The sequence below is a fragment of the Nilaparvata lugens genome, chromosome 6 (genome assembly GCF_014356525.2).
Source record: "Nilaparvata lugens isolate BPH chromosome 6, ASM1435652v1, whole genome shotgun sequence".
Taxonomy (NCBI): Eukaryota; Metazoa; Arthropoda; class Insecta; order Hemiptera; family Delphacidae; genus Nilaparvata; species Nilaparvata lugens.
In genome coordinates this window covers 18,971,634-18,983,940 of record NC_052509.1, presented here as the reverse complement: position 1 = coordinate 18,983,940, position 12,307 = coordinate 18,971,634, and the positions used below count along the sequence as shown (strand labels likewise).

The following is a 12,307-nucleotide window of genomic DNA, read 5'->3' as shown; positions in this document are numbered from 1 at the left end:
ATTATTGTACAGCCTAGGTTACAGAAGTTTTATATTACAATGAAAAGTATTGTAAAAGCGTAGTTATTCTAAAATGCAATCTGTATCATACTCAGTTACATTTAATCCGTTCTGTAATGCTGTCCGTACTTTGTGTTTTTAATGAATACATTTTCATGAACTCATTCATTAATTTTAATGGAATGTCTGTTGGATGGATCAGATCAATAATATATAAATAGTTATTAATAGTATTATTGGATATTTAATTATGAGAGCAGAGATTGTTGAATGTAAAATTACCAAAAATGCAAGAGATTATAGCATTGATAATCTTATAAGAGAATTTCTAATTTTTTGCAAACCGTAACTCACAGTGTTATAGAATAGTTCAATCGTGTAGAGAAGAAATAGTAGTGTTACTACAATAATTAGTACAATGATTAGGTTAGGTTAGGCTAGGTTAGGTATATTTAAATACGTGGATATTGTATTGAGATGGTAACAAAGCTTACAGTAGAGGGCTGCTCGATTCTATTAATCGAAGACAATCGAACTTATCATTGAAAATAAAAATAATTATAAATAATAATCATTTTTCAATCATATAGTGAAAATATTTTCAAACTTCACGTTGCAAAATCAGGTTATGTTTACAGACTAAAACAAACCAAAAACTCTGAATTTTAAACTTATAAACTGATAATTCTGATGTAATCAAATTCAGTGTAATTTTGACTAAAGTCCTCACATCAAATATTTCGTACTTTGTACAATAATAGTTCGTCATCCATTGACCATTTCAATAATCGTCGGTAACAATGAAATATTAATATAGGGAATAGAACGGTATGGTTTTCAAATGAATGCAAGTCAAATGCAAACTCAAAAAACAGATTACAATATTACTTGTTGTATCAAGGAGATCATCAATATTATTTGCAAATGATTCTGAGGGATATACTGTCAAGCAAGTATTACTTTAGCTATTTTGAATTTTCTTAATTCACCAATATTTCTGATGATTTCTGAGGTATTTTCTGTGATTTCTGGCACTTGATACGGTACTGTAAATAGAGGCTTTAATTAGCTATTTCGAAATTGGGAAGAGGAAGATGAAAGACAGTGCAGGAGAAACGCAAAAAATGATAGCTTGTCGTGTGAACAAGAACAGAAGTTTACGCACTACTGGCTGTCTCTGGATTATTCCAATTATGATGAGAAAGTGTTACGAAAAAATGTTTCCGTTATCAATATTTTGAGTTGGAGAGACACCTGTTACATACTTGTAGAATAATTTCATTTGATGGAATAATATTATACAATTGTTTCATAACATTTTCTATCATTTTAACATTTTTTCAAACACACAAATTGTATGTGAATTTGCCTGTTTGTATCTATAAATTCTGATTTGATTAACAAATTGAATTGAACTGAAATTTGACAAATTTAGCCTAAACCACCATATTATTTTTAATGGTTATTCTTGGTTCATAGATGTCTGATATGAAAAATGACTTGAACAAAATATTGAGCGCGAAGTAAGGTTTAATTCTATTTTAAGATATAGTGGCTTACAAATTTGCTTACATTGTATCTAATTTACAATGTAGTTATTCAGGTAATACTGAACCATGAATAGTTCATTCCTCCAAGCTTTCAATAAATCCCATAGTGCTAATTAGGCAATAATAATCAAATATTGTGAGCTTGCAAAAATTAAGTATAGGCTATAGAATAATAGGCCTAACATAGCGAAAATATACACTATTCAGATCTATTAATTCACAAATGAATACAATTTACAGATGACAAAGCTTTCATCCCAAAACTGTTGAAAGTACAGCCAACTTTCACGTTCTTACAGATATTTGAGAGATTATTCACTTCCTGAAGTGATTGTACAATAATTTTCAATGCATAATAATTTTTATAAATTTCGTTTACTTCATTTCTTAAAAGTTGACTTCATGCATCATAAGTCACTGAAAGTTGTTTAGAAAAAAATCTCCAACAATTACATTACAATAAATATATATGTATAGGTAGTAAACAATAATTTTTTACTACCTTCCACATGATTCAAGTATTCATATTCAATCACATCTATAGTTACCGATATACCAAATTTAATTAAATTCGAAATGATAACGAATTCAATAATATTTTAAACGATTTTAATAAAATTTGCACCGATTACCCAATTCAATGAAATTTCTACAAATACATTATCATTACAAATTATAATATATTTCAAAAATGTAATATTTCTGTTTTTGCACACTAATCAACAAATTTAATTACCTTTTTTTAATTTCCAGGAAATGTCGGTCGATATTGGCGTTATGCATTTTTTATTGTTACCTCACATCCTCTTGCCATTTTTATTTATCCAATATGTTGCACTTTAATCCCCACTCTTGAATTCTTCAAGAATCTGACAAATTTATGTTATTTTTCTCTCTTAATATTTCTCGCTCCTTTCTTAGATTTAGCATCTTTCTTCTCACTCACACACAACAGTCTTTCATACATTTCCCTTTAAATATTGTTACCTCTGTTGTAGGTTTTTTCTCTCGCTCTTGAGGAGCTCTTTTCCTTCCTCCACGTCGTCCTCTCTCTCTTGTCCGGTGTATTTCTCTTTCTCTGCAGGCCCCGCTCCCCTCTCCTGTGACGGCCAGCCAAGAACCAAGATCGGCGCCTCTGCTTCTGCCGAGTCAGTCAGTCACATTTCAGAACTCGCTCCTTGATTTTAAACCAGAGGATTCGTTTTCGGAAACGGCGGTCTGGTTCAACATAGCAGGTAACAAATTATCGCATCTCTTTTGAGGGAAGTTTGTTGGTTTTGCATTCTTTGAACAAAATAATGGTCTTCTTTAGGGGTCTCTCAGTAATAGTCAATTTAAAAATTAATTTCAATTAACATTATAATATAGAAAAACCAACATTCGCTACACCGATTCCATATCATTAACTCAATCAAATTAATAAATTGAAAAGATATTGAATACCATTATATAATACAAATAATAATACTATTATAATCCTAATAACTTTATTCATCAAATATTAATAATAATTTTGAACATATTGACAGAAATATCACTGGTATATACAATTTTGCTCATTTATTTGTATTTATTGAAGGTTCCGTAAACACACGCTTGTTTGAAGTCTAATTTCCAAATACTTCAACGTACTCATTTTCTAAAAGCCTATAATTTAGTGAAAATTAGTTAACTAATATTAGTAAAAAGTGAGCTTTGCAAATCTTCAAATAACAAGAAAATGTTTTTTTCAAAACGACTTACTCCAATATTTATGAAAATTGAAAATTTATTAATTTGCATGTACTGTACTAAAATCATTGAATAATGCATGTGATTTTGTTAAAAGCCCATTGTATTTTGATGACTTGAATTAATTGGTTGGTTTACCTAAGCCTAATCATGCAGGATGTTTATGAATTTTACTGCGTTTTTGGAAACCCAAATAGTTGGGTATTCATAACAAAGTTGAGAGTATGAGGGTTCTTAGCTATCAGGCTCAAGAAAGTACTGTACTGTTTTGGGATTTTGAATATTTTTCTCCTGTACTATATTCTTCATACTCTTATTCACCACATTGTTTAATCTCCCAAAAATTTGCTTCTTCAGGTTGATGCACATCGTAGTACAAACCATGGAAACATAACTATGTTTACTATTCTTTTAAAATCAATCTTTTCAAGTATGTAACAATCAAATTATGAATAAACTAGCTATTTAATGTACCTATATTCACTCTTCAATCTACTGTCAGGGTCAACCAAATTTCCTAGTTTACAAGATGTATAGTGTATTTAAACAAGCAATATTATAGGAACGAACCAGAAGTAACTGGGAACGGAAATTGAATTGATGATCACAATAACTACAGACCTTTCAATTTTTTACTATTGTTGAATACATATAGAATATAATGGAAGATATAATCGATATAAACATCAATATTATAAAATGATTTAATTCAAATTCAATTCATAAACTTTTATAAATACGTACACTCCTTATCTTCTTGGACGTTTTCAAGTTGACTGAAAACTTCGCCGGAGTTTCGCACTCTCTCCAATCAGCTCTCATTGTTTCAGAATATTTTCTGTCAGTATTGCATTCAAATAGCATCAATGCTTTCCATTAAATCTATGCTGACAGATTGGAGCTACTCTCACAAAAGTGAGAGCTCATTAAAAATGGAAAGCTGGATATTCTGGTTGAAGCCATTCCAAACTCGGAAATAAATTATAATAATAATCTTTATACCTTGAAAATAATTTGATAAATTTTTTGCTCGTATTAAGCTGATCTGTATTGGACTCAAATTTCTTCAAGTAGTCATCGCCGTTATCATAAAAATGTGTTATGATCTATACTGTTCAAGATTTTCAAGTTAGATTAAAGGAACAGAAAATCAGACGCGAAATTTGAATAGTTGAATCAAATCAATATTTTATACCTGAAATAATGTAACGGGATGTTCTAGCCAGGCGTTAATTTGTCCAATTCTTATGAGAAATCCATTTACATTATTCGAAGAGCATGATATGTACAATGATATATGTCAAAATCTTTATAAAACTTTTCAATATCTTATCATTTCCATTTTTCATTTCCCATTCACATAATACTATGAATGCAGTATAAAATAGTACAACTACTTACAGTAAACAGTTGTTCATTTTCTGTAAGTAATTTAATTGTTACATTTTCTGGAAATGGAAAGGATACACTTAAACACTGGAATGAATACAAATCAGCCAAAAACTTTATTCATATTCTTCAATGATCATTATAAAAATTCAATAATTAAAGTATGAGGATGACTATAGTTGAAAATTTATTGAAATAGGAATAAAAATAACATCAAGTAGATAGATACGCTTTTATATTGTATTAGGTACTGCATTAAATGTTAAACTCTTGAGTCATTTTCAAATGCTCAGTATTTATGTAAATTGAATAAATCCTGACGATTGAACTGTTATCAATGATTTTTCACATCAATTGTAGAGAAGTAGAGAATGAGGATGATCATAGTATAGAGGGTATAGGGAACAACTTTATTTCTGCCTCTCATCTAGCCTGGATGCAGGTCATTCAACGTCTTATATAATTCCCGTTCGCCGGTTATGAGATTAAACGTTAGATTATCAATAATGTCGAGTATCTGCTTAAAGAGCGTTCACCCTGGCATTAGATATTGCTCACTTCATGAGGAAAACCAAACTACGATTGTTAATTCAAATTAAATTGTTCATTCCCATATTATTATCATTGCTTATTATTGAATGTAATCATTATTTTATTGATATGGTTTATGCCAGTGTTAAGCTGCGTTTACACCAAAGTTATTAACAAAATGTTAATAACTTAATCTTTATAGATTCTATTAGATTGAGCATAACTTATCATACACATGATGAACATATATATGTGTTTGACAAGTTCCGTTCAATAGAATCTATAAGGATTAAGCTATCAACATTTTGTTAATAACTTTGGTGTAAACGCAGCTTTATTCATGAATGTTTTAGTACTGAAATATTATTACTATGATAGTGATAATGTTACTTTTATTGAGTGCTATAATAAGATTTAATTTAAACTCTCAGTCATGATTGGATGGGAGCTTCCCAATACCGGTAACATGAAATTGAGGATCTTATTCTTGTAAACAAGATTTTTGAAAACGTTATTAGCCAACAATCTTTTGATTGCCTTGCAACCAGCCACTAGAATCGTTCTGATTGGTTCATATTATTGGTCGCTATGCAACTGAAGTTTTCTGGGATAAAACTTCCTAAATAGTCATTTATAAATAGGCTCTGGCTCTCAATATTCTTCTATGCTTCTATCCAAATTGTCGTCCGGCTAGAATTATTCTTATGTAATGTTGCCAGTTGTTTAATTACTAGGCCTATTCATCTCAAATTTCAATAACTGATCCCATTCTTTTAAAAGCTTTTCTAGGGATGAATGGAATATCGTATGCAATTCATTATGGTTGTCAGGGTCAGGTTTATTTGAAGGACACTCTTGTCCATATAAGTCGACGCTACCTTCAACTCTCTTTCAACAATATTGAAGCCATGAATAATCCTATTATGGACATCTTATTCATTAGACTAGAGCTAAAATATGCAAAATAATAACAATTACCTTATGATATTTGATTGTTAATCCGATAAGAATTAATTTAATTTTACACTTATGACTTTGAATTTGAACTCTAATAAAATATTGATTTGCTATTCGAAACCTTTTATTATTGAGTATAGTAGGTTATACTCTTCCAATCTATAAAAGTAAAAATCAAATTGATTCAAATTATCAATTAGATTGATTCTTTTTTAGTTACCTTGCATTACATTTACATTCCTGTGTAATAAAGTAGGCCGATTATTTAAACTTTTCATCAAACGTTTCTCAATTGTATACAATTTAGTATCCTCTGGTTCAGTTTGGTACCCACCCTTCTTTTATATTTATGTTATCCTTGAACCCTTGTTAGCTGTGTTATCTACAAAATCACAATCATTATAAAGATTACATGGAATATTATAGCTTGTCAATAATTACAAAGATTATCCATTTGTGCGTGTTTGAATTTATCTCAAATTTTTAAGGTTCACTGTACTAAAAAATAAATATTTGCCAGGTAGACCTGCTCAATGTAGGCTAAGCGTGCATGCGTGAGACCTTGCCGTTTCCAAAATAAATTGATGACTAAGCAATTTGCATTGTTTTACAATCCATTGTAGTATTCGATTCTTAACACGTACAAATCACCCAATTTCAATACAAATTTCAAGAATTAAAAATGTGAATGCAAAACAAATCAATACATTTTACACAACAATATAGGAGAAGCTGGTGATATTAAAACATTGAACTTCTATTGGAAGTTGATAACACAAAAGCATATTGTTCTTGGTTTTCAGAAATAGGACTATTATTGAACGATAAATTACTTCTCTCGGAATTAGGTAGAATATCATGGCCTTCAATTTATAAGTTTTGATAAAAATTCCATTTCAAAATGAATTTATGTTTACCAACGGAATGTAAACTCTGTAATTATTTGTTTTTCCATTTCAATCAATTTTTATAATTCCTGAAAATCAGGACTTCAATTTAATGATTATGTTCTTCTCACTGATCTTCATAATTTATATATTTTCCATATTTATGAAATCATTTTCACTACAAAATTTTAGAATAAAAAATATTGGTAAAAAACCCTTTTTGCCCTTCACAAATGAATTTTACTATTTTATTCAATTTAATGCTATAAATATGATTGGATTCCTTTAGAAGATTTTTAAATATCACTGTATTTTCAAATATTATGGGGTTACATCTTGTCTAAATTAAATTTCTCAAAATAACGCGAGAAATTTTAGCTACAAAATTAAATATAGAATATTTATTAGAGATTGATATTATACAATTACTGCTTGTTTTAGATATTCTAACAATTTATTCTTGCAAAATATCGTATTTCATATAGATTTTTAAACGACGAAGAAAATAACTAAAACCATTAACTATCTATTTTCGAATGCCTCACTTGAAGATTCGCAGTGTATAGACAAAACTAATAACTTATTCTTGGAACTTTTTTAAATAAATTCAGTACATCATGTCTAATCATCATTCTAGTTCCAAAAAAGCAAAGTAGAGTACATTCTACCATTGTAAAAGGTACAGTCATCATTATGGTTCCAAAATAAGACGAAGAGAGGTACATTCTATATTATAAAAATTACAGTTCTTAAATTGAACGCTTCATCTATTATATTATATATCCATGAGGTGCTATAGTTTGTCATTATGTGAGCCCAGTAGCTTCTTAGTGGTTTGGAACACACCTAAAAACTGATTCTAGAAAACTGACATTGGCCTATTATCTGCCTACTATCTGTCAGAGGCCCTCTGAAAGTGGCGCCTTTAGACTCTTAACACTATTCCTGAGATTGAGCCAGCCAGGTCATTCAATATTCTTTCCATTAATATTTGGACACTATCTCTTCATCTTATATGAACTATTCTAGTTCAGGGAAAAATATATTGATGCACTCGGATTGCAAGTATCATGCAACAAACGACCATTGTAGGCCAGTTCGTATAACCATTGTTTCTGTCAAAGCAATGTTTCAATCTAGAAATGGGTCCTGTAACAAGGTGCAATTGATTTGAAGCGTCACGGAACACCCGTAATAACAATGATTGAACAAGGATGATAAGTGAGCCGAGGATGATATTATGATAGTGACGATTATGCTGAAGATCGCAGTGACCCACTTGGAAAAAGAGCCGCATTTCGGCTGTCTGTGTTGTTGTTTACGTTGGGGTCTGCAAAAGTAAGTGACTGTGTCAGTAGTGAGTGTTACGTGAAAGCCTAGGAAGGAAGCGTAACTGCTGTACCGTATACCTATATCGTGCTGTATCCCAACTGTATACCTGTATCGACGCTTGTCTATATAGTTAGCAAAAGTTGTATAAATATAGTTGGTGGGAGCGAGAGGGTTGACCCGGGTCCGACAGACGCGGAAACGCCAGCTTTTCACGTAACCAACGGGTTTTCTCAGTCGCTCTGTCTCTCTCGGGAAGAAAGGTGTCCAGATAATGGCACACAGAAATTATTCAGCTGCAAAATGTGGAGACTTGGTGATACACCTCAGCTGATCTCAGTGTTGCTATCGGATTAAACTAGCCGGTGTAAAAACTTAATGAAAATATTTTTAAGATGTAGCATACTATGTACTTTACCCCCGAATCACACCGCTAAGCTGATCTACTGATCCTAGTACTGCTATTGAATAGAACTTGGAAACCGGTACAGCATTCTTATAGAGTTTTATACATAAAATTTATTCATAAAAGTTTTATATTTTTAACTTTTGAAATATAGCCAACTAAAACTCATTTAGTGCCACTCACTCCACAGTATTCAACATATCAAAACAATGCAGAAAACAACATCTTGCATGCGAACAAAGAGTAGATAGTATAAAATATAATAGATAAGAACAGGACGAAGTGGTACAATAAAGAATTAAAGTAGGCCTACTGTTCACGGGATGTAGATGAATATTCATATTAATTTATTGATCAAGTATAAAAATATTTTTAGTTATCACTTCATTATAATGATTGGGAAAGTAACAACAGGCAGAGACAGTCCTGATTAATCCTCCCCCGAATTATTTTATACTTATACTGGAACGCACCAAACGTACTTATTGATGTATACCCGACAACATGCAGATAACAGAGTGTTCCTAAATTAAATAACCCAATTTTAGATGGACAATGGATTTAGCAAAAAATCATATAGATACCAACAAATTATATTCAACCAAAAAAAACCGTACGATATGTTAGCATCTTATTTTCTTTGATTGTACTGTTCACATTAGTCGTTGGATTTTCCCTAGTGAGTCCCTAGCTCAAGAAAGTAGGTACCGAGCAGAGATATAGCAAACATCAAGATTTTTTTAGCTCAATCCCATCCTCATTACGAGATGAAATACAGTAGTCCACACCTTCAATCAAGCTAAGCTTGGCTTTGAATTTCATACTCTGTTGTATGACCACTAATCAAATTGTTACACAAATCTATTTGCAAGATACTATAGTGAGGTACTCTTCACAATTTCAGCATTTATTATAAATAAAAACAATGTTTCCCTTTCAAGCAATGCTGACTGTTTTAGATGAATCTCACTACGGCAAATAATACAAAATTATTATTATTAGTGGTGAATGAGAAGCATCGTTGCAAGGCTTTTCATTTTAGTACGGTATCCGTTGTAAAGTTGCAAAATTAATGTCAGAGGTGGAAGAGGAAAACACAGTTGAACCTTTGTATGAAATCACTTAATGTGGTAAATTTACCAGTACCAGGTCATTCCACCGCAAATTCCCCATTAAAGTAATTTTCGTTCTAATGCTACTGGAGTCATCAAGCTGCAATAAGCTGCTCTGATTGAATCAGCGTCTGGAGAGATTTAAAGCCCAGAGACCGTGAATCGATTGTTTGATCTCAGGGAAATAATATTAAAGAATGAGTTACCAAATAGCTGTACCACAATTCAAGGTTTTTAGAAATAGATTTAAAATATCTAGATGACTTTGATCTTCTTCACAGAATTTATAAGTCATCTTCTAGCTAGTTTTCATTTTTGATGTCTGCAAAAAGGCGTCACATCTAACATCTATGGGTTTTAGTCCTCCAAATATTTCAGTTTCCACTTGCTATGAAGGCTGTTTTTTGTGATATTTTCTCGCCACTAATTCTTTCGCATTTTAAATCGAATTCTAATCACCTTCTCTATTTCTTATGCATTTAGAATTTATCAACCCAGCTTTCCTTAGAAAATTAGTTTAAAGTGGATTTTTTGGTATAAAATTATCTCCTAGAAACTATATTCTCAGCTCATGAAATTAGAGTTACTGTACTATAGATATCCAATATTCAACTGATAACTTATGTAAGTTAAATGTATTACATACTTTGATACATGTGAGTATGAACTTTACATACGGTACGGCATTTCAACATCCTTATTAATTAACTCTTTGATGGTGAGCAATTCAATACAAAATGCTAACTATGAGAACAGTCAATTTTTTAAATGCCACCGCCTGTTACATAAATGACTAATGAGCTGTCATTCAGTAACTCATTCACTGAACAAAGACGTTTTAAACGAATCCTGAATGAAATTCCATCAAAGTCAATATTGATATATCACTTCAATGTGATCCACTTTGAACTGTCAGTATTTCTCATAAATAACACCAACACTTCCCGTTTAATCAATGCTGACAGTTGGAAATGAATCTCACTATAGATCATTTGAGAGGTTGAGAGGTAGCTCACATTTATCGGCCTATGTGTCTCGTCTTCCTAGTATATTAATACGTAAAATGAACCATATGTAGCGTTTGAGTGATATAATCAGAATCGCCCAATCGTTATTGAGTTCATGCTACTTACATATATGAATAAAAGACATTTACAGATACTTGTCTTCCTTGTTGCTCCTTCAGCGTTGTTCTTTGTTTTCCTGTCATCTTTATCATTTGTCTTCCTTTGAGCCGCAAAATTATGTAACCTGCTGAAGCAGTCATTACTGCCAGTATAAATATGTAGAAGCCCTTAAGTATGCTACAGCCTGTACCTTTCAAGCGACACTGGTCAACCCTCCAAATACCAAATTGTTATTCAACAGCTGCATGATGATCATGTAACAATTTATTCGCCTTCTTTCCTTATGGACCAAAAATTCGCGATAAACTTACCTGCATAACTTATGCCAACTTGTTGAGTATTATCAGGTTTCATCAAATTCCAAGTGCTATGAAATGTGTGCCTCGACTCTTACTGTAATTTTATGCTGCAATATCCAAGTATAGAAAAATGCCTCACTTCCTAGATGCTGTATATAAAATTTTACTATCGTTGCAAGCAATAATAAGCTACTCTTTTTGGACTCGCAAATATCAATAAAAATAACAGATTAATGGGAGGGGTCCTAATTCATGCCAATTTTTTCATAATTTTGTTGGCAACATTAGTCAACAATAATTATTTGACAATAAGGTCTTTTGGAAGGCAAAAAACATTTTCTTTTCACTTTTTCTCGACCCCACACCAATCGAAAGAGGTGACTTTTCCAAATAATTCAAGCTCTTCCCTAAATTCAATAATCTTAGAATAATGAAACTGAAACATACATTTTCAAAGTGGATTTTAATTATTTCATTCAATGTTACCACCATAAAAACATCTATACATTAGAATTAGTTTCTCTAACATTCATTTATGTTAATTTGTTTCTCCAACATTAAATTTATTTGATTCTATCAACTTCTTTCTTAAAATATTTTAACATTTTTTTTTGTAATTACCAAACTGAGGCCCAGTTGCACAAAAGCTGGTTGAATTTTAACCGTGATTAATTCCACGAGAACCAATCAGAGAAGCCGTCTTTTCAAAAACGCCTTCCTTCATAGATCACGATTAATATTTAACCTGCTTTTGTGCAACCGACACAAAGTCTTCTGCTCTATTTTAAAATATCATTAAAGATAAATGTTACTAAAAAATCGAGATCATTATCAAATCAATTCATTTCTAGAATGACATTATAAATAGAGGATTATAAGTTTTCAAATTTATTAAAAATCAATTTTCCCATACTATCATTAAATAAGACCATCAACATGAACTTGGGAAATAGTCAGTGATGTTGAGTATCATTTTCAAGTACCGCATC

The 12,307-nt window shown here is 31.2% G+C and overlaps 1 protein-coding gene across 1 annotated transcript in view; it reads left to right on the top strand.

Annotated features, from left to right (window-relative positions):
• Nucleotides 1-2,579: 2,579 nt before the first annotated feature.
• The window catches only part of LOC111048770 (alpha-tocopherol transfer protein-like), a 33,214-nt gene continuing 23,486 nt past the window's right edge, over nucleotides 2,580-12,307 (top strand). The window contains exon 1 of the mRNA XM_039430335.1: nucleotides 2,580-2,785. The gene's annotated coding sequence lies outside the window, so the exon portion shown is untranslated. The remainder of the gene's footprint in view (nucleotides 2,786-12,307) is intronic.